The sequence below is a fragment of the Salmo salar genome, chromosome ssa19, assembly GCF_905237065.1.
Source record: "Salmo salar chromosome ssa19, Ssal_v3.1, whole genome shotgun sequence".
Classification (NCBI taxonomy): Eukaryota; Metazoa; Chordata; class Actinopteri; order Salmoniformes; family Salmonidae; genus Salmo; species Salmo salar.
In genome coordinates this window covers 47,032,546-47,054,213 of record NC_059460.1, presented here as the reverse complement: position 1 = coordinate 47,054,213, position 21,668 = coordinate 47,032,546, and positions in this window count along the sequence as shown.

Sequence of the window (21,668 nt, the reverse complement as noted above, 5' to 3'; positions counted from 1 at the left end):
TTTCACAATGATGTCATTAGGCAGAGCAGGCAACAGATGGCACACAGACAGCAGAGTTGGGGACAGATATGCAGGGACAGACTGGCAGAGACAGGGAGTCTCAGGTAAGTTTGTTGAGTCTTTGTTTGGCAACATTAAGGTTCTCCATTTTTTTGACTTGTAAAATAGGAACATAATTGGAAAATGCCATGGATACCCCCACTCTCAACTTAAACTGGTGACTGAACTAAGATTTGTTAAAGGCAATGGTATTGCTGTTGTGATTAGTTGTGTAGTTTTGGGTACCGGTAGTTAGGAGTACGGCAAACACCTTATTTCTTTGGTTCCTCAATATACATTTACCATATTACAATGTAGGCTATGTGTTACAGCACTACTTTTGGTGTCCCCCTCAGGAATTGCTCTTGAGAAAATGTCATGTAATTGTCCCCTCCAAAGTGGATATCAGATTTTCGCCTCTGCCTTACACCACTATGATGAGGACTCACAGCCCCACCTGTGATGGGGAGAAAGAGAGAGAGAGAGAGAGAGAGAGAGAGAGAGAGAGAGAGAGAGAGAGAGAGAGAGAGAGAGAGAGAGAGAGAGAGAGAGAGAGAGAGAGAGAGAGAGAGAGAGAGAGAGAGAGAGAGAGACTGCTCGGCAGATGAGCGGAGCCAGCCGGAAAACTCATGAAAAATCTGTGACTGTGTGAGTCAGAGCAACAGGAGAGGACCTGCCGCTATGTACAGCTCCGACAAGCCAGACCACCGTCTGTCCATCTGTCCGTCTTTTGGTCCCATAGACATCTGCAGCTCTTCCATATGGGAACTCCTCTGGACTCATCGGACCTGAGGGACACAGACCGGGAAATACTCACCGCGCTCCGCAAAGAGAACACAAGGAATATTCAGCACAGGGAGACACACTAACACAAGAACATACTCCACACACTCCGGAGATACAAACACATGGGAATACTGTCTGCACCTTACAGAGGGATGACAAGGAGAACACACCGGAATATTGACGACACTCCCCAGGGACTGGAGAATACAACACTGGGAGAACAAACTCGGAGTGGAGGACAACGTCAGGTGGAAAAAGGACAGAAACTTGTCTTTTTTTATCTGATTAACTGAATAACAATTGATTCCCATGGAGAGGACCTGTATATCATTCCTAGAGAGAAAGAGACAGAGGAAGAGGTAGAAAACGACAGAGAGAAATAGAGAGGTTGTGACCATGGTGGGGTTTCTGCACTATGTTCTTACTCTTTAAAAACCTTGTCACCCTGTTTTCTCTCCTCCGCTGGGCGCACTTCTCATCATCACTCTGTCCTCTCCTCTACAGACAAGCAGGGAGCGAGGGAGACAGGCAGACTGACAGAGAGCTAAACAGCAGGTTCATACACACACGCACACACACACACACACACACACACACACACACACACACACACACACACACACACACACACACACACACACACACACACACACACACACACACACACAGAGAGAGCTGGCTGCCTCTGTCTCACACCTCTCCCCAGCGAGTCACTCCTGTCAGAAGGAGGAGTGTGTGAACAGCTCTGCTCCTCTCTCTGTCATCCCCCCTCCCCTCTCATTTTCACTGTCCCCACCTCAGTCCCACTCATTAACACCTGCTATAGTTCTGCCACACACATTACACACTCACACTGTCCATATGCTGCCACTCTCCCATTGAGACGTGCTTTCCTTCAAGAGAGCATTCCACTACCTCACACAAACTTTCATACAGTTTGAACACACATCCCTACAGGTGCTGAGAGAGGATAGAGGGAAGTGAGAGACAGGCGAAAGGAGAGAAAGAGAGCGTGAGAGAGAGAGCGAGAGCATAAGAGAGAGAGACAGCAAGCGAGACAGAGACAGAGACAGAGAGAGAGAGAGAGAGAGAGAGAGAGAGAGAGAGAGAGAGAGAGAGAGAGAGAACGAAACAGGAAAAGAAGAAAGAGGGAGACACAGAGAAACATGAAACAGCGGAAGCTGAGGTTGAACGAAGACATTTGGCTCAGGTAATACACAATCTAAGTGTGTGTGAAAGATCTGGGTCAATGAATTAGTGTTTCTGTCAAAAAAGCGGGTCCCTATGAGAGAGAAAGAGGGGGATAGAGAGAGAGAGAAAGGAGGGAGAGAGAGAGAGAGAAAGAGATTCCCTGTTGCTGACAGTGCAAGACAGCTTACAGTCAAATGTTGTTGTATAAATTATACCTTAATATGATTTTGGTATTTTTGAAAAGGGGTTGGTGGAGCTTAAAAGGTTGGGTGTCTGGGTTTCTCTCTCTCTCTCTCTCTCTCTCTCTCTCTCTCTCTCTCTCTGTGTCTGTGTGTGTGTTTCTGCAGTTTTATTCCTGCCAGTCACTGTCCGTCCCATTACAGCTGTGTACAGAAGGTCTAATGGTTGTGTGTGTGTGTGTGTGTGTGTGTGGTTATGATTTGCGCAGGGCAGGTCTAATGCATCTCTATTAGTGATGGTAGCGTATCCCACGTTTACAAGGTGATGAATGGCCATGCCAATTCTAATATACAGCCCATTCTCTTATGGAATATGGCAGGAGGTGCCGATTCTGCCAGTACCAGATTGCGTTTCGAACTGGCAAAATGAGGAAGCTATATTGTCCATTAGGGGCAATGTGAGCGCCTGTTACCATGTAGTAGGCTGGCAGCTTTATGGATGGGGATGGTGGATGGTCTCTGAGGGTCGCGTGTTCAATTAGTGCTAGGCACTTGTTTGTATTCTTCTTCTTTTTAAACCTTAACCGTTAACTTAACCACTTGGAATTAATGCCTAAACCTAAGTTTAAGACTATCCCTAAACTTAATTCTAATCTTCACCTTTCGGGAATGAATGTCTAAACCTTAGTTTCACTTTTGCGGAGTTTGACTGACAGCTAAGATACGGCACCACATGCCCTAATTAAAACGGCAAGCCATGGCGTGGTTCTGTTTCTGCAGTTACGCCACGGGGTGCCGTTGTATTCTGAGACTGGGTTGCTAAAATACGTGTCAGGCTGTTTAACTGTTTATTACAGTCACAATTACATCCTATCTGCAGTGTATCTGTCTGTGTGTATCTCTGTGTGTGTGTGTGTGTGTGTGCTCTGAAGTGTGTGTGTGTGTGTGTGTACTCTGCAGTGTGTCTGTCTGTGTGTGTGTGTGCTCTGAAGTGTGTGTGTTCTCTGAAATGTGTGTGTGTGTGTACTCTGCAGTGTGTCTGTCTGTGTGTGTGTGTGTGTGTGTGTGTGTGTGTGTGTGTGTGTGTGTGTGTGTGTGTGTGTGTGTGTGTGTGTGTGTGTGTGTGTGTGTGTGTGTGTGTGTGTGTACCTAGCAGGTGTTGTAGCAGATTGGGCGGTATACGTAGGTAGTGATGAGAGTTTAACAGGGAAACATCTAGCAGAGCTTTGAGTGGTTCCATAATAATAACATCATAACCTGTTACCTTCAAGTAGGGTGGAAAGGGATGGTGGATGGGGATGGTGGGGTGGCAAGCACCTGCCTCTGGTGCCAAAGGTTGCATTTTGAATCCTGCGATATAAAGTGTGTTTTTTTTTTATTTTTGTTTTAAGCCTTTCCCAAACATTAACCCTAACCTTAACTTTAAACACTTTGAAATTTGACATTCGGAACAACTTTGAAATGTGACGTTTGAGAAACAGATGAACATGTAATTGTGACGTGAGACTGTGAGCGCTGGTTGGAATAATATATCCTATAGCATTCTGACGTGTGAAACCTGAATAGATATCTTTGGCATATGAAGTGGAAGGAATAGAAATAGTTGTTACTGCTGCTCACCTCATTGGCTATAGTTTATTCCTGTGCTTCCTGGAGGGTCTGTCCGTCAGTCTCCCTGCTAGTAAACAATACGGCCGTTGAACTGGGGCATCACTGTATGATAATGGTGACATGGTTAGGAGATATGAATAACTGTTGACATGGACCATTGGGCTGTGCTGCAGCGTGGCAGTGGTGCTGTGAGGTGTGTGTGACCCAAGTAGTGTGGTGTGTGTGTGTGTGTGTGTGTGTGTGTGTGTGTGTGTGTGTGTGTGTGTGTGTGTGTGTGTGTGTGTGTGTGTGTGTGTGTGTGTGTGTGCGCGTGTGTGTGTGTGTGCGTGCGTGTACCTGAGGTCCCAGTGAGAGTGAGTCTTTATCCCTCATTACTGAGCCTTCTGCCATCTGGACAGAATCTCCATGACGATGGAAATCTTATTTTAACACAGCTCTACAGATGTCCACTATCAATCTGTGTGTATGTGTGTGTGTCCGTGTGTTTGTGTGTGTTCTGTAAACTTGCATGAATGTGTGTGTGTGTGTGTGTGTGTGTGTGTGTGTGTGTGTGTGTGTGTGTGTGTGTGTGTGTGTGTGTGTGTGTGTGTGTGTGTGTGCGTGCGTGTGACAAATAATGAGCATAAGTGTGTTTGTGTGTGAATGAGCATAAGTGTGTGTGAATGGACTTCAGTTAAAATAGTACTCTAACGTAATTGGTTTTAAAATGGGATATTTTTATGATGAGATTATTGTTCTTACCAGATGGCTTTCAGTTGAGTGCTTGGCAGAGATTACAAATGTGCTGTCTTTTCTCCCACAGTCTGTGTTTTTTTACTGATTGTTCTAGGCTGTTGTGACCAACAGGGTTTGAGCGCACCACAACACTTTGAAAGGTCGCTGAGCTAAAGCCCAGGCATAATATCATTTTTGCCTGAAACGATCACTTCGTCTAAGCCTACTCTTAATTCTTGCCTAATATGTTGGCATGCATAACCTTGTTTTTCAAAAATTCTGATACTTCGAATAATATGATTGGCATATTGATAATATTACCGTTAAATCAACACTCTCATCACTCCTGTTTAACAACTCCAAATCGCTTTGGCAAAGTAGGCATCAAATCACTTGCCGATAACGTTTGAAAGGTGTATCATTTTCATCGAACACAATCAAAGTTAACATGGAGGCCAGATGCCTTCAATTACCCAATTCTTAAAACCACACCCAATTTTGCCATATTTTTTTTTATACTATGTGATATTGTGCTCCCTTAACAAAGGAATAACTTGAAATAACATAATGTAGGGTAATTAAACTATCAAAATAAATATATGTGATTATTTAATAGACTAGTGGTTCTAAGTATTGTCAATAATACAAGAGATACTGTTACATGTAGGTCTAGATTATGTATAGATACTGTTGCATGTAGGTATAGATTATGTATAGATACTGTTGCATGTAGGTATAGATTATGTATAGATACTGTTACATGTAGGTCTAGATTATGTATAGGTTGATCATATAGAAATATCAAAGCATTCTTTCAACAACTTCAAAGCATCTGCATGTGTTGCAGGAACCATTGACTCACTGTAATGTTCTATTACTAAAATACCTGCTGGTAACTCTTTAAAGGGTTAGGTCAGCTAATGGGTTCTCCTAAATATCTGTACAGTTGACTAGCTGTGACTCTTATGACTAAAGAGGCTTCATGCATTGCTTTTATTTGACCCATAAGAGTAACATGTCTCTATTCTCAGCACTTACCACCAATTTTCTACTCTGAGATGCTTTTATGGATATGCTCCCAGGTCTCAGACATCAGGCTACCATATAGCCCACCGAACCACCTTGGTTATACACTGTCTATGTAACTGAGGTCTGTAGGGTGAGGTTACACTGTCTACTGTGTCTCTAGACATGCCCATGGTTCTATATAGTGCCAAATAAGGGTTATTTGGCTTGTAACCATAGCAGACCCCTTTTTGGTGCTATATGGTTCTATAAAGAAACATGCTCATAAATCTCTAAATGTAACTTGTATGGTGTTATAAAGAGCCTTTTCCTAAGGTTCTATAAATAACAATTCAAAGGGTTCTATATAGCACCAAAAAAGGGTTTGCCATGGTTACGCCTCTTTTTTTAAATTCAGGTTTAATAGCCATATTATATTGCTACATTTACAGAGGGTTTGTCACTGTTAAAGGTCATGAACTTTCAAAAATCCAGTTTTTCATGAAATTTGATGATATTTGAAGGAAACCAAATCAAAGAATGATGACCAAAGTATGAAAAACGACTGTTGCTTCTACATTGATAAAGTTGTATTGTAAAGTTACTGTTCCTCTCTCCCATGTCAAACACTTACATTCAGGAAGAGGGATTATTAAGAGCATAGTGTGACATCACCTTAACTCTTATTTTAATATACCAATGGTAAAATTATATTTCTTACCTAATTTAAATAAGTACCACCTTGTAACCAACATCGGAGAAGGCGTGTTTGCAGAGGGACGTGGTTTATATAGCTAGACAGCTACTCACTCTACTGGTGCCAAAATTTGACTGTAGGGTGTCAGCTATGGGGTCAATGTTACACCATATATATTGAATTCAAAATAAAATAAATTGTGAACGTGGAAAATAAAGTTGAGAATGTAAACATATTTTCGAGGACGGGTGAAATAACGGATGTTGAAATCAAAAACCAAACAGTTGAAAGCAAAATGTATAGAATTGTAAACAAAAATAAGACATCAAAAGCAAAACCCCAAAACATGTTACAAATTCATTTTAAAGGGAGAGCAAAACTCTATGACAAATGATAAAAAAATTGAAAACACTACTCGTATCTTTGCTTCCGATGTCTGTTTCTTTGCTTTCACTGACAGGCTTTTCGATTGCGAGTTTTGCCACAATTTTTCAGTGAAGGGCAGGGTTTAGAGGGAGGCATAGACAATGAGTCTCCATTGGTCCACTAGTTTTGGAGTGACTGTTTGTCTTAACCCAATCAATTACCATGATAGACAGGCTTTTTTCTATTGCCTATTTAAGTAGACGGTCTGAGGTCACCACTACACGCCAAATCTTCCCCCCTGTGCCCGCATGTTCTGAACATGGCGAACCAGTTACGAACACCTGCGTTGAATATTGTGCAACAGGTAATTCACATGTTTACCTAGGAAGCTAGAAGGGTCAGAGCCAGTGACACATCAAATCATTGATTGGGTTAAGCCGAAACGTCACTCCAAAACAAGTGGACCAATGGAGACTCTATGCCTCGCTCTATACCCCGCCCTTCAAGGAAAAATAATGCCAAAACTCGCAATCGAAAAAAGACTGGCAGTGAAAGCAAAGATTAATACAAGGTGGCGTAGCAGTCGGACATATGTTTGTCTTGTCCCGTGTTAATTAGTTTGTAAATAGTCTGTTTTTTGTTTTTTCATATATATTTTAATCTCCCTTTCCATCTACGAACTTAACATACTTTCCTGCAACCCGCCTCACCCAATGTGGTACGGTTCTTATACCTACATCTGGAACCTCCATCAGAAGCTAGCCAGCAAACTAGCTACTAGCTACTAGTCATTGTTTGCCACTGCTAGCGGTCTTCACCTTTAGCTCGGACGCTAGCCAGCTTTAGCTCGGACATTTACCTGCCAGTCTGCACAGCGCGATAGCAACTCAGAGCATATCGGACTGCTTTTCTCCACCACATCACCGGATTCCTGCCGCAAGCTTTGGTCCATTACACCGGATCATCACAGCTAGCTAGCTGCAACCGAGTGGCAACTGTTGGCTAATGCCTCTGTCCCCAAGCAAGCACCAGTTAGCCTTGAGCTAGCCTCGAGCTAGGCCCATCTCCCGGCCAGCCGATGGAGAATACCAGATAATTCTTAGACTACAATACCTTTGTTGCCAATTGGCCTGGACCCTTTATTGTCGACACGGAGCCCCGCCGATCCACCACGACTGGTCTGCCGACATAATTGTCTGATGTGGTTTCAACAGGCTTTTCCGTTGCGATGTTGCCAAAGACCCATCTGCTATCCCCGGCCCGCTAGCTTTCCGAATGCCATGTCCCCAGCTCGGCTAGCGTAGTAGCGACTACCGAACGGCTCCCTGACTCACCTATTGCTGCTCATTGGACCCTATGATCACTCGGCTACACAGCTGATGCCTGCTGGTCTGTTCATTAACACTGTACCTCATTTTGTTTATCTGTTGGCCCCAGCCTTGAACTCAGGTCCTGTATTTACCTAACTGTCCCTCTCTGCCCATTCATTGCCATTTACCCGCTGTTGTCTTAGCTCTTCCGACCAACACCTGTGATTGCTTTATGACTATCTCAAATGTCAATATGCCTTGTCTACTGCTGTTTCGGTTAGTTATTATTGTTTTATTTCACTGTAGAGCCCCCCAGTCCTGCTCAACATGCCTTAGATAGCTCTTTTGTCCCACCCCCCATGCATGCGGAGACCTCACCTGGCTTAACTGGTGCCCCCAGAGACGCAACCTCTCTCATCATCACTCAATGCCTAGGTTTACCTTCACTGTACTCACATCCTACCATACCCTTGTCTGTACATTATGCCCTGAATCTATTCTACCATGCCCAGAAATCTGCTCCTTTTATTCTCTGTTGCCATCGCACTAGACAACCAGTTCTTATAGCCTTTAGCCGTACCCTTATCCTACTCCTCCTCTGTGCCTCTGGTGATATAGAGGTTAACCCAGGCCCTGTAGCCCCCAGTTCTATACCTATTCCCATGTGCTCTCATTTGTTGACTTCTGTAACCATAAAATCAAATCAAATCAAATGTATTTATATAGCCCTTCTTACATCAGCTGATATCTCAAAGTGCTGTACAGAAACCCAGCCTAAAACCCCAAACAGCAAGCAATGCAGGTGTAGAAGCACGGTGGCCAGGAAAAACTCCCTAGAAAGGCCAAAACCTAGGAAGAAACCTAGAGAGGAACCAGGCTACCAGGGGTGGCCAGTCCTCTTCTGGCTGTGCCGGGTGGAGATTATAACAGAACATGGCCAAGATGTTCAAATGTTCATAAATGACCAGCATGATCAAATAATAATAATCACAGTTGTCGAGGGTGCAACAAGTCAGCACCTCAAGAGTAAATGTCAGTTGGCTTTTCATAGCCGATCATTGAGAGTATCTCTACCGCTCCTGCTGTCTCTAGAGAGTTGAAAACAGCAGGTCTGGTTTCATGCTTGTTAACATCAGAAGCCTACTCCCTAAGTTTGTTTTATTCACTGCTTTAGCACACTCTGCCAACCCGGATGTCCTAGCCTTGTCTGAATCCTGGCTTAGGAAGGCCACCAAAAATTCTGAAATCTCCATCCCCAGCTTCAACATTTTCCGTCAAGAAAGAACTGCTAAAGGGGGCGGAGTTGCAATCTACTGCAGAGATAGCCTGTAGAGTTCTGTCCTACTATCCAGGTCTGTGCCCAAACAGTTCGAGCTTCTACTTTGAAAAATCCACCTTTCCAGAAATAAGTCTCTCACTGTTGCCGCTTGTTATAGACCCCCCTCAGACCCAAGCTCTGCCCTGGACATCATATGTGAATTGATTGCCCCCCATCTATCTTCAGAGTTTGTACTGTTAGGTGACCTAAAGAGGCATATGCTTAACAGCCCGGCCGTCCTACAATCTAAGCTAGATGCCCTCAATCTCACAGAAATTATCAAGGACCCTACCATGTACAACCCTAAATCCGTAAACATGGGCACCCTCATAGATACCATCTTGAGCAACTTTCCCTCCAAATACGCCTCTGCCGACTTCAACCAGGACCTCAGTGATCACTGCCTCATTTCCTGCGTCCGTAATGGGTCCGTGGTCAAACGACCACCCCTCATCACTGTCAAACGCTTCCTAAAATACTTCAGTGAGCAGGCCTTTCTAACCGACCTGGCCCGGGTATCCTGGAAGGATATTGACGTCATCCTGTCAGTAGAGGATGCCTGGTTGATCTTTAAAAGTACTTTTCTCACCATCTTAAATAAGCGTGCCCCATTCAATAAAAAAAAACTAAGAACAGATATACAGTGGGAAGTTACATATACTTAGGTTGCAGTCATTAAAACTTGTTTTTCAACCACTCCACAAATTTCTTGTTAACAAACTATAGTTTTGGCAAGTCGGTTAGGACATCTACTTTGTGCATGACACAAGTAATTTTTCAAAACATTCTTTGGGTAAGAGGTTTACATACACTAAGTTGGCTGTGCCTATAAACAACTTGGAAAATTCCTGAAAATGATGTCACTGCTTTAGAAGCTTCTGATAGGCTAATTTACATAATTTGAGTCAATTGGAGGTGTACCTATGGATGTATTTCAAGGCCTACCTTCAAACTCAGTGCCTCTTTGCTTGACATCATGGGAAAATCAAAAGAAATCAGCCAAGACCTCAGAAAAACAATTGTAGACCTCCACAAGTCTGGTTCATCCTTGGGGGCAATTTCCAAACGACTGAACGTACCACGTTCATCTGTACAACCTATAGTACGCAAGTATAAACACCATGGGACCATGCAGCTGTCATACTGCTCAGGAAGGAGATGCATTCTGTTTCCTAGAGATGAATGTACTTTGATGCGAAAAGTGCAAATCAATCCCCGAACAACAGCAAAGGACTTTGTGAAGATGCTGGAGGAAACATATACAAAAGTATCTATATCCACAGTAAAACGAGTTCTATATTGACATAACCTGAAAAGCCGCTCAGCAAGGAAGAAGCCACTGCTACAAAACCGCCATAAAAAGCCAGACTACGGTTTGCAACTGCACATGGGGACAAAGATCGTACTTTTTGGAGAAATGTCCTCTGGTCTGATGAAACAAAAATAGAACTGTTTGGCCATAATGACCATCGTTATGTTTGGAGGTAAAAGGGTGAGGCTTGCAAGCTGAAGAACTCCATCCCAACCATGAAGCATGGGGGTGGCAGCATCATGTTGTGGGGGTGCTTTGCTGCAGGAGGGTCTGGTGCACTTCACAAAATAGATGGCATCATGAGGGGGGAAAATTATGTGGACATATTGAAGCAACATCTCAAGACATCAGTCAGGAAATTAAAGCTTGGTCGCAAATGGGTCTTCCATTTGGACAATGACCCCAAGCATACTTCCAAAGTTGTGGCAAAATGGCTTAAGGACAACAAAGTCAAGGTATTGGAGTGGCCATCACAAAGCCCTGACCTCAATCCTATAGACATTTGTGGGCAGAACTGAAAAAGCGTGTGCGAGCAAGGAGGCCTACAAACCTGACTCAGTTAGACCAGCTCTGTCAGGAGGAATGGGCCAAAATTCACCCAACTTATTGTGGGGAGCTTGTGGAAGGCTACCCGAAATGTTTGACCCAAGTTAAACAATTTAAAGGCAATGCTACCAAATCCTAATTGAGTGTATGTAAACTTCTGACCCACTGGGAATGTGATGAAATATATAAAAGCTAAAATAAATCATTTTCTCTACTATTATTCTTACATTTCACATTCTTAAAATAAAGTGGTGACCCTAACTGACCTAAGACCGGGAATTTTTACTAGGATTACATTTCAGGAATTGTGAAAAACTGAGTTTAAATGTATTTGGCTGTGGTGTATGTAAACTTCCGATTTCAACTGTAGCCCCTGGTTCACTCCTGACATGATTGCCCTTGACCAGCACAAAAACATCCTGTGGCATACTGCATTAGAATCGAATAGCCCCCGCGATATGCAACTTTCAGGGAAGTCAGGAACAAATATACACAGTCAGTTAGGAAAGCAAAGGCTAGCTTTTTCAAACAGAAATTTGCATCCTGTAGCACAAATTCCAAAACGTTTGGGACACTGTAAAGTCCATGGAGAATAAGAGCACCTCTTCCCAGCTGCCCACTGCACTGAGGCTAGGAAACACTGTCACCACCGATAAATCTACTGTAATTGAGGATTTCAATAAGCATTTTTCTACGGCCGGCCATGCTTTCCACCTGGCTACCCCTACCCCGGCCAACAGCTTTGCACCCCCTGCAGCAACCTGCCCAAGCCCCCCTCCCGTTTTCTCCAGATAGCTGATGTTCTGAAAGAGCTGCAAAATCTGGACCCCTACAAATTAGCTGGGCTAGACAATCTGGACCCTCTCTTTCTAAAATCATCCGCCGCAATTGTTGCAACCCCTATTACTAGCCTGTTCAACCTCTCTTTCCTATCGTCTGAGATCCCTAAAGATTGTAAAGCTCCCGCGGTCATCCCCCTCTTCAAAGGGGGAGACACTCTAGACCCAAACCGTTACAGACCTATATCCATCCTGCCCTGCCTTTCTAAAGTCTTCGAAAGCCAAGTTAACAAACAGATCACCGACCATTTCGAATCCCACCGTGCCTTCTCCGCTATACAATCTGGTTTACGAGCTGGTCATGGGTGCACCTCTGCCATGCTCAAGGTCCTAAACGATATCATAACCGCCATCGATAAAAGACAGTACTGTGTAGCCGTCTTCATCTGTCACGTCCTGACCAGTAAAAGGGGTTGTTTGTTATTGTGGTTTGGTCAGGGCATGGCATGGGGTGTTTGTTTAGTGTATTTCGTTTTTTGGGGGGTAATGTTCTATGTTAGTCTATTTCTATGTCTGTGTCTAGTTATTCTATTTCTATGCTTAGTTTATTGGGTTGACCTTCAATTGGAGGCAGATGTTCCTCGTTGCCTCTACTTGAAGGTCCTATTTATAGGGGTGTTTTTTCATTGGGATTTGTGGGTAGTTGTTCCAGGTGTAGCTGTGTGCCTCACAGGACTGTTTTTCGTCATTGTTTTTGATTAAGTGTTTATTTTGGTTTTCTTCATAATAAAGAAGATGAGTATTCACATTCCTGCTGCGTTTTGGTCCCATTCTTACGACGAATGTGACAGAACTACCCACCACCAACGGACCAAGCAGCGGAGGAAGGAGCAGCAGAGGTATCTGGAATTGTGGACATGGGAGGACATTTTGGACGGGGCAGGACTATGGCACCAGGCTGGGGAGTACCGACGCCCTAAGGAGGAGCTGGAGGCAGCCAAGGCGGAGTGGCGCCGTTACGAGGCATTATACGCACCGATTGGCAAGTGCGAGAGGCACCCACAATAAAAAAAAAATTGGGGGGGCACACGGGTAGTTTGGCTGGGCCAAGGGTGAGCCCTAGCCAACTCCCCGTGCTTATTATGGGGAGCAGCGGATCATGAGAGCGCCGGTCTATGCGGAAGTGCGCATGATCTCGCCCATGCGCACGCACAGTCCAGTGCGAGCGATCCCAGCCCCTTGCAAGTGCCGTGCTAGAGTGGGCATCTAGCCAGGTAGGAGTATGCCTGCGCAGCACATCTGGCCACCAGTGCGTCTCCTAGGCCCAGGCTACCCTGCGCCTGCTCTACGCACGGCAGCCATCAGGCCTCTGCACAGCCCAGTTCGCCCTGTGCCAGCACTCCGCCCGTGCAGGGCTACCGTGACTACCCAGCTAGGACGGGTGGTGCAGGCTGTGCGCTCCAGACCTCCAGTACTTGTTCATGGCCCGGTGTACCCTGTTCCTGCTCCTCGCACTAGCCCTGAGGTGCGTGTCTCTAGTCTGGCGCCTCCAAAGCCAGCACCACGCACCAGGCCTCCAGTGCGTCAGCCCAGTCCAGTATGTCCTGTTCCTGCTCCTCGCACTAGCCTTGAGGTGCGTGTCTCCAGTCTGGTACCTCCAGTACCAGCCCCACGTACTAGGCCTCCAGTGCGTCAGCCCAGTCCAGTTCGTCCTGCTCCTGCTCATCGCACTAGCCCTGTGGTGCGTGATAATAGTCTGGCACCTCCAAAGCCAGCCCCACGCATCAGGCCTTCAGTGCGCAATCCCCGTCCAGAGCTTCCGACGACAGTACCCCGTCCAGAGCTTCCAACGGCAGTTCCCCGTCTAGAGCTTCCGATGACAGTTCCCCGTCTAGAGCTTCTGGCGACAGTTCCCCGTCCAGAGCTTCCGGCAACAGTGCCCCGTCTAGTGCTTCCGGCGATGTCCTACAGTCCGGAGCCTGCAGAGATGGCCCACAGTCCGGAGCCTGCAGAGACGGCCCACAGTCCGGAGCCTGCAAAGACGGCCCACAGTCCGGAGCCTGCAGAGACGGCCTACAGTCCGGAACCGGCGCAGCCAGAGTCGCCCTAGTGTCCGGTGCCGGCGCAGCCAGAGTCGCCCTAGAGTCCGGAGCCGGCGCAGCCAGAGTCGCCCTACAGTCAGGAACTCGCGCAGCCAGAGTCGCCCTACAGTCCGGAACCGGCACAGCCAGAGTCACCCTACAGTCCGGAACCGGCGCAGCCAGAGTCGCCCTACAGACCGGAACCGGCGCAGCCAGAGTTGCCCTTCAGTCCGGGAGCTCCCAGAGTCGCCCTCCAGTCCGGAGCTCCCAGAGTCGCCCTCCAGTCCGGAGCTCCCAGAGTTGCCCGCCAGTCCTGAGCTCCCAGAGTCACCCTCCTGTCCTGAGCCTTCAGCGGGGGTGGACAGGTTAGGTTGTGGACTAAGGCCGGAGCCTGAGCCACCTCCATAGTAGGAGGATTGGGGAGGGGGGGTGTAGCACAAGAACCGTCGGTGACGGTGGCCACCCTCCCTTCCCTCCCTTTAGTTTGGGATTATTTTTGTTTTGGGGTTTATTTTTTTGTTTTTTGTTTGAGGTGCATCCAGGGTCTGCACCTTTGTGGGTGGGGGGGGGGGGGTCCCATCCTTACGACAAACGTGACATCATCGACCTGGCCAAGGCTTTCGACTCTGTCAATCACCGCATTCTTATCGCATTCTTATTGGTTTCTCTAATGACTGCCTCGCCTGGTTCACCAACTACTTCTCAGATAGAGTTCAGTGTGTCAAATCAGAGGGCCTGTTGTCCGGACCCCTGGCAGTCTCTGTGGGGGTGCCACAGGGTTCAATTCTCGGGCCGACTCTTTTCTCTGTATACATCAATGATGTCGCTCTTGCTGCTGGTTATTCTCTGATCCACCTCTACGCAGTCGACACCATTTGGTATACATCTGGCCCTTCTTTGGACACTGTGTTAACCTCCCTGGGCAAGGTGGGACGTTTGCGTCCCACCTAGTCAACAGCCAGTGGAATCGCGTGGCGCGAAATACAAATACCTCATAAATGCTGTAACTTCAATTTCTCACACATATGACTATTTTATACCATTTTAAAGACAAGACTCTCGTTAATCTAACCACAATGTCCGATTTCAAAAAGGCTTTACAGCGAAAGCAAAACATTAGATTATGTCAGGAGAGTACCCTGCCAAAAATAATCACACAGCCATTTTCAAAGCCAGCCTATATGTCACAAAAACCAAAACCACAGCTAAATTCAGCACTAACCTTTGATGATCTTCATCAGATGACACTCCTAGGACATTATGTTATACAATGCATGCATGTTTTGTTCAATCAAGTTCATATTTATATCAAAAACTAGCTTTTTACATTAGCATGTGATGTTCAGAACTAGCATACCCACCACAAACCTCAGTTGAATTTACTTAAATACTCACGATTAACGTTCACAAAATACATAACAATTATTTTAAGAATTATAGATACAGAACTCCTTTATGCAATCGAGGTGTCAGATTTTAAAATAGCTTTTCGGCGAATGCACATTTTGCAATATTCTGAGTACATAGCCCGGCCATCATGGCTAGCTAATTTGACACCCACCAAGTTTGGCCCTCACCAAACTCAGATTTACTATAAGAAAAATTGGATTACCTTTGCTGTTCTTTGTCAGAATGCACTCCCAGGACTTCTACTTAAACAACAAATGTTGTTTTGGTTCGAAATAATCCATAGTTATATTGAAATAACTCCTGCTGTTTTTTGCCCAGAGACTGGAGAGACGTCATTCCACTTTCTGGCGCCTTCTGAGAGCCAATGGAAGCCTTAGAAAATGCCATGTTACAGCAGAGATGCTGTATTTTTGATAGAGATGCCAATGAAGGAGAACAAATTGTCAGACAGGGCACTTCCTGTATGGAATCTTCTCAGGTTTTGGCCTGCTATATGAGTTGTGTTATACTCACAGATCATTCAAACAGTTTTAGAAACTTTAGAGTGTTTTCTATCCAAATCTACTAATTATATGCATATTCTCGTTTTTGGGCAAGAGTAGTAACCAGTTTAAATCGGGTACGTTTTTTTATCCGGCCGTGCAAATACTGCCCCCTAGCCCCAACAGGTTTTAACAAACCTCCAAACAAGCTTCAATGCATTACAACACTCCTTCTGTGGCTTCTAACTGCTCTCAAATGCTAGTAAAACTAAATGAATGCTCTTCAATCAATCGCTGCCCTCACCCGCCTGCCTAACTAGCATCACTACTCTGGACGGTTCTGACATAGAATATGTGGACAACTATAAATACCTAGGTGTCTGGTTAGACTGTAAACTCTCCTTCCAGACTCACATTAAGCATCTCCAATCCAAAATGAAATCTAGAATCGGCTTCCTATTTTGCAACAAAGCCTTCTTCACTCATGCTGCCAAACATACAGTACCCTCGAAAACGGACTATCCTACCAATCCTTGACACTGGCGATGTCATTTACAAAATAGCCTCCAACGCTCTACTCAGCAAATTGGATGTAGTCTATCACAGTGCCATCCGTTTTGTCAGTAAAGCTCCATATACTACCCACCACTACGACCTGTATGCTCTTCTTGGCTGGCCCTCACTACATATCTGTCGCCAAACCCACTGGCTCCAGGTCATCTATAAGTCTTTGCTAGGTAAAGCCCCACCTTATCTCAGCTCACTGGTCACCATTGCAACATCCACCAGTAGCACGCGCTCCAGAAGGTATATTTCACTGGTCATCCCTGAAGCCAACACCTTCTTTGGCCGCCTTTCCCTCCAGTTCTCTGCTGCCAATGACTGGAACGAATTGCAAAAGTCACTGAAGCTGGAGACTTATATCTCGCTCACTAACTATAAGCATCAGCTGTCAGAGCATTTTACAGATCACTGCACCTGTACACAGCCCATCTGTAAATAGCCCACCCAACTACCTCATCCCCATATTGTTATTTTTTTGGCTCTTTTGCACCCCAGCATCTCTACTTGCACATCATCATCTGCACATCTATCACTCCAGTGTTAATGCTAAATTGTAATTATTTCGCCACTATGGCTTATTTCTTGCCTTACCTCCCTAATCTTACTACATTTTCACACAATGTATATAGATTTTTATATTGTGTTATTGACTGAACTTGTTCTCAACTGGCCTACCTGGTTAAATAAAGGTGAAATAAAAAATAAAAATAAAAACAGACATCGAATGCAAAGATACGAGTAGCGTAACCAAAAGGTAGTACATGCAGGCAAGAGCGTTGGCAAAATGTATTCAATAGGGTTGGTTGCAGGGAAAGTTAACCAAACTTTCCCTGCAACCAATCCTATTTGTTTTCAAATATATCTATTTAATAATTTGTCATAGATTTTTGCTCTCATTTTAAAATTATTTAGTTACAAGTTTTGGGGTTTTGCCTTTGATGTCTTATTTTTGTTTACAATTCTATACATTTTGCTTTCAATTGTTTGGTTTTTGATTTCAACATCCATTATTTCACCCTTCCTCAAAATATAATTTTTACATTCTCAAATTTATTTTTCATGTTCTCAATTTATTTTATTTTGAATTCAATACATATGGTGTGAAATTGACCCCATAGACAGAAAATATAATTAAAAGTTTACCTTATTCATCTATGTTAAAGATACTTATATGTTTCCCCTTTCATCTGTGTCTGGTGTTAGCTAGTTACTGGCTAGCTAGGTCTTCATCTGTGTCTGGTGTTAGCTAGTTACTGGCTATCTAGGTCTTCATCTGTGTCTGGTGTTAGCTAGTTACTAGCTAGCTAGGTCTTCATCTGTGTCTGGTGTTAGCTAGTTACTGGCTAGCTAGGTTTTCATCTGTGTCTGGTGTTAGCTAGTTACTGTCTAGCTTGGTCTTCATCTGTGCCTGGTGTTAGCTAGTTACTGGTTAGCTAGGTCTTCATCTGTGTCTGGTGTTAGCTAGTTGCTGGCTATCTAGGTCTTCATCTGTGTCTGGTGTTAGCTAGTTACTGGCTAGCTAGGTCTTCATCTGTGTCTGGTGTTAGCTAGTTACTGGCTAGCTAGGTCTTCATCTGTGTCTGGTGTTAGCTAGTTACTGGCTAGCTTGGTCTTCATTCAGCATAGATCAAAATGGGGGGGAAGGGTCGGTCAAAACTCAGACATAGTTGTCAAGTCAACACATCCATCAGTGCTGCTATAAACCGCATCACAAGACAAATGCCAAATGGGAGATGTGTGTATATAAAAATGTAAGAGCTCCCAGTCAAGGTGAGCTCATGAATTTGAGCTCCCCACCCACTCAGCCTGTCTTTTCAAACTTCCTGGTTGTTAGCCATGAGAGAACAAGTACTATTCAGAATTACTGTTGAGGACCGTTAACAAGTTCAATCAGGTGTGCTAGCAGTTGGGGGTCCCTGGGTGGAAAAATGTCAATCATTCTCAATTGACATGAGGCCATACATGAGTATTTTACAAAACACCATCACTGGTTGTAGTCATATATAATGTTTAATAGCATGACACAACATATTAGATAAACTGGAATGACACTCACTCAGGGTTGCACGAAAAGAGCTAAAACCAAACCACGCACCAAAATATTCTAATGAGCCGCCGCTCCTACATTTGAATTATTACTAAAATAGGAAAGAACCCTTTGTTGAACTGCAAAGAACCATTGAAGGGCTCAAAGGATTATTTGGGTCAGTATGGTTCCACACAGAACCATCACCTTTCCAAAGAACCCTTGAGGAACCCTCATTTTTAAGTGTGTATACATAATCCCACTCTCTCACACGGCCTCAACTAATCTGCTGTGTTCATCACCACCCAGTACAGAGTGTAGAGATTATAGTAATTTATTATAGCGTTATCTGCACCCAGCATCTCTGCTCTCCAGTCATCTCCTCTGACTCAGGGTTTCCCAAACTCGGTCCTGGAACCCCTCCTTGGTGAATATTTTGGTTTTTGCCCTAGCAATGCACAGCTGAATCAAATAATCAAATCTTGATGATGAGTTGGTTGTTTGAATCAACTGTGTAGTGCTAGGGCAAATACCAAAATGTTCACCAAGGAAGGGTTCCAGGACCGAGTTTTAGAAGCCCTGTTTTCCTGCAACAGGGTGGTCAAATTAAGATCCTACATCTGTACACAAAATTTTTCCCGGTCTCCCTGTCCCTTGTCTGCCTTCTCCCTTTCTCTGTTTCTCTATCACTCTCTTTGACCATCTCTTTCACCTTCTTGCTATTTTTCTCTCATCTGTCATCTGTTTAGGGCCAGATAGCACTGCATTTTGCTTTGTACGTGTGCTTGTGTGTCCCAATAAGCAATGTAGTTTTGTTTTGACTGTGTTGTAATTTGTTTTATTCTGATTGATTGGATGTTCTGGTCCTGAGGCTTCAGTGTATTAGTAGAACAGGTTTGTGAACTCAGCCCCAGGACCAGCTGGATGAGGGGACTCTTTTCTTTGCTCAGCTCTTGGCATTGCAGGGCTTGGTAATGATATGAGAGGGGGTCACTGTAATTTAGATGTTTCCAAAACTTAATTGCTCTTTTTTGAGTTTTTATTATTAGTGGATTTTGGCCTAATTCTGCCCTGCATGCATTGTTTGTATTTTTCCTCTGGACATGTAGGAGAATCTTAGAACTCTACATGCAGGGTTTCAATGGGGTGTTTGTCCCATTTGGTGAAATCTTGTTTTGCAAGTGGACCTCACACCTCGCTGGCATAAAGTGCAATTGGTTCAATGACACATTAAATTAGTTTTAGCCAAATTTGAATAGGTATTTCAATTTGAATTAGTTTTTTATGGCGTAGAATGCCCTGCGTGCTTTCTCTATCAGTTCATTCACTGCATCATTAAGGTGTCCAGTTGAGCTTATTTTTAAACCTGAGTAATTTTAGTGTGTGCAGTACTTTATATATTTTGTACCAATTTTGAACTTTGGTCTAATTCCCTGCGATCTGGATCTTCTCTGGAAAATCATTATTTTAGTATTTTTGGGGTTTACTGCCAGTGTCCAGGTCTGGCAGTACTGCTCTAGCAGGTCCAGGCTCAGCTGTAGGCCATGTGCTTTGGGTGACAGCAGGCATAGGTCATCTGCGAAGAGTAGGCATTTAACCTCTGAATTGTGGAGAATAACACCAGGGCTGAGGATTTTTCTAGAATAGTGGCCAATTCGTTGATGTAAATATTGAAGAGTGCAGGGTTCAGACTGCAACCCTGGTGAAGGCCCCATCCCAGGTTAAAGAATTCTGTTCTTTTCTTGCCAATTTTAATGCTGCACGTATTGCCAGTATACATTGATTTAGTTTTGTCATATGTTTTACCCCCTACTTCACTTTCAATAACTTTGTAGAACAGTCCTGTATGCCAAATAGAATCAAATGCTTTTTGGAAGTCGATAAAGCAAGCGTATATTTTAGTATTACATTCGTGGACATGTTTATCTATCAGGGTGTGTAGGGTGTAAATATGATCAGTCGTGCAATGTTTTGGTATAAATCCAACTCAAGACATTGTGCTTATTAAGGAAGTTTAGAACTCTTACATTTATAATACAACAGAAAACCTTCCCCAGGTTACTGTTCACACAAATGCCTCTGTAATTGTTAGGGTCAAATTTGTCTCCGTTCTTAAAGATTGGGGTTATGAGTCCTTGATTCCAGATGTCAGGTAAATAACCTACACTCAGGATCAAATTAAACTGTTTTAATATAGCCAATTTACATTTTACACTAGTGAGTTTGAGCATCTCATTTAGGATGCCATCAGGTCCGTATGCTTTTTTAAATTTGAGGGCCTGAAGTTTCTTATAGAGCTCCTGGTCAGTAATTGGGGAGTCCAATGGATTTTGATTGTCCTTTATAGCTTTTTCTAATCCATTCAACTTTTCATGAATTTGGCATTGCTCTGCGTTTGTGTCAATTTGAACGGTGTTGTAAAGTGTTTTAAAATGGGTTGTCCATATGTCACCATTTTGTATCGCTAATTCCTCTTGTTTAGAATTTTTTAGGTTTTTCCAATTTTGCCAGATGTTTGTGTTTATGGACTCCTCAATTAGCGTCAGCTGCTTGCTGTTGTACTGTGCTTTTTTGGTTCTGAGTGTACGTTTATAGAGTTTTAAAGTCTCAGAGTAATGAAGGCATAATTCACCATTATTTGGGTCTCTGTGCTTTTGGTTGGATAGTGTTCTAAGTTTTTTCCTTATAATTTTACAATCTGCATCAAACCAGGTGTCATCTGTGGTCTTTTTTGTTTTGTTTTTTATCAATTTCAGTTGTGCTTCTTTTGCCGTTTGCCAGAACATATAGTTTATGTTTTTTTACTGCATATAGTTGATGTTTTTTACTGCTAGATTGATGCCTTCTTTACTGTGAGTGAATGTGGTATCCAGAAAGTTATCTAAGAGTGTTTGGATAGTTTGGTTACAGGTTGCTTTCTGGTATTCTTCTGTGCTGTTTTGGGCCCATCTGTATGAATTTCTGATGTTGTATAGCGTACTGGGCTGTGAATGTGTGGTTGTTTCCATGTCTGTTCTTTTGAGGAACAATGTAATTTGGCTGTGATCAGACAGAGGTGTTAGTGGCTTGACAGTGAATGAGCTGAGAGAGAAAGGGTCAATGTCTGTAATCATATAGTCTACTGTGCTGTGGCCAAGAGGTGAGCAATAGGTGAATCTCTCCAAAGAGTCCCCCGTAACCTACCATTGACAAAGTACAGACCCAGGCTTCTACAGAGCTGCAACAGATCCCTTCCGTTTTTGTTGATGGTGC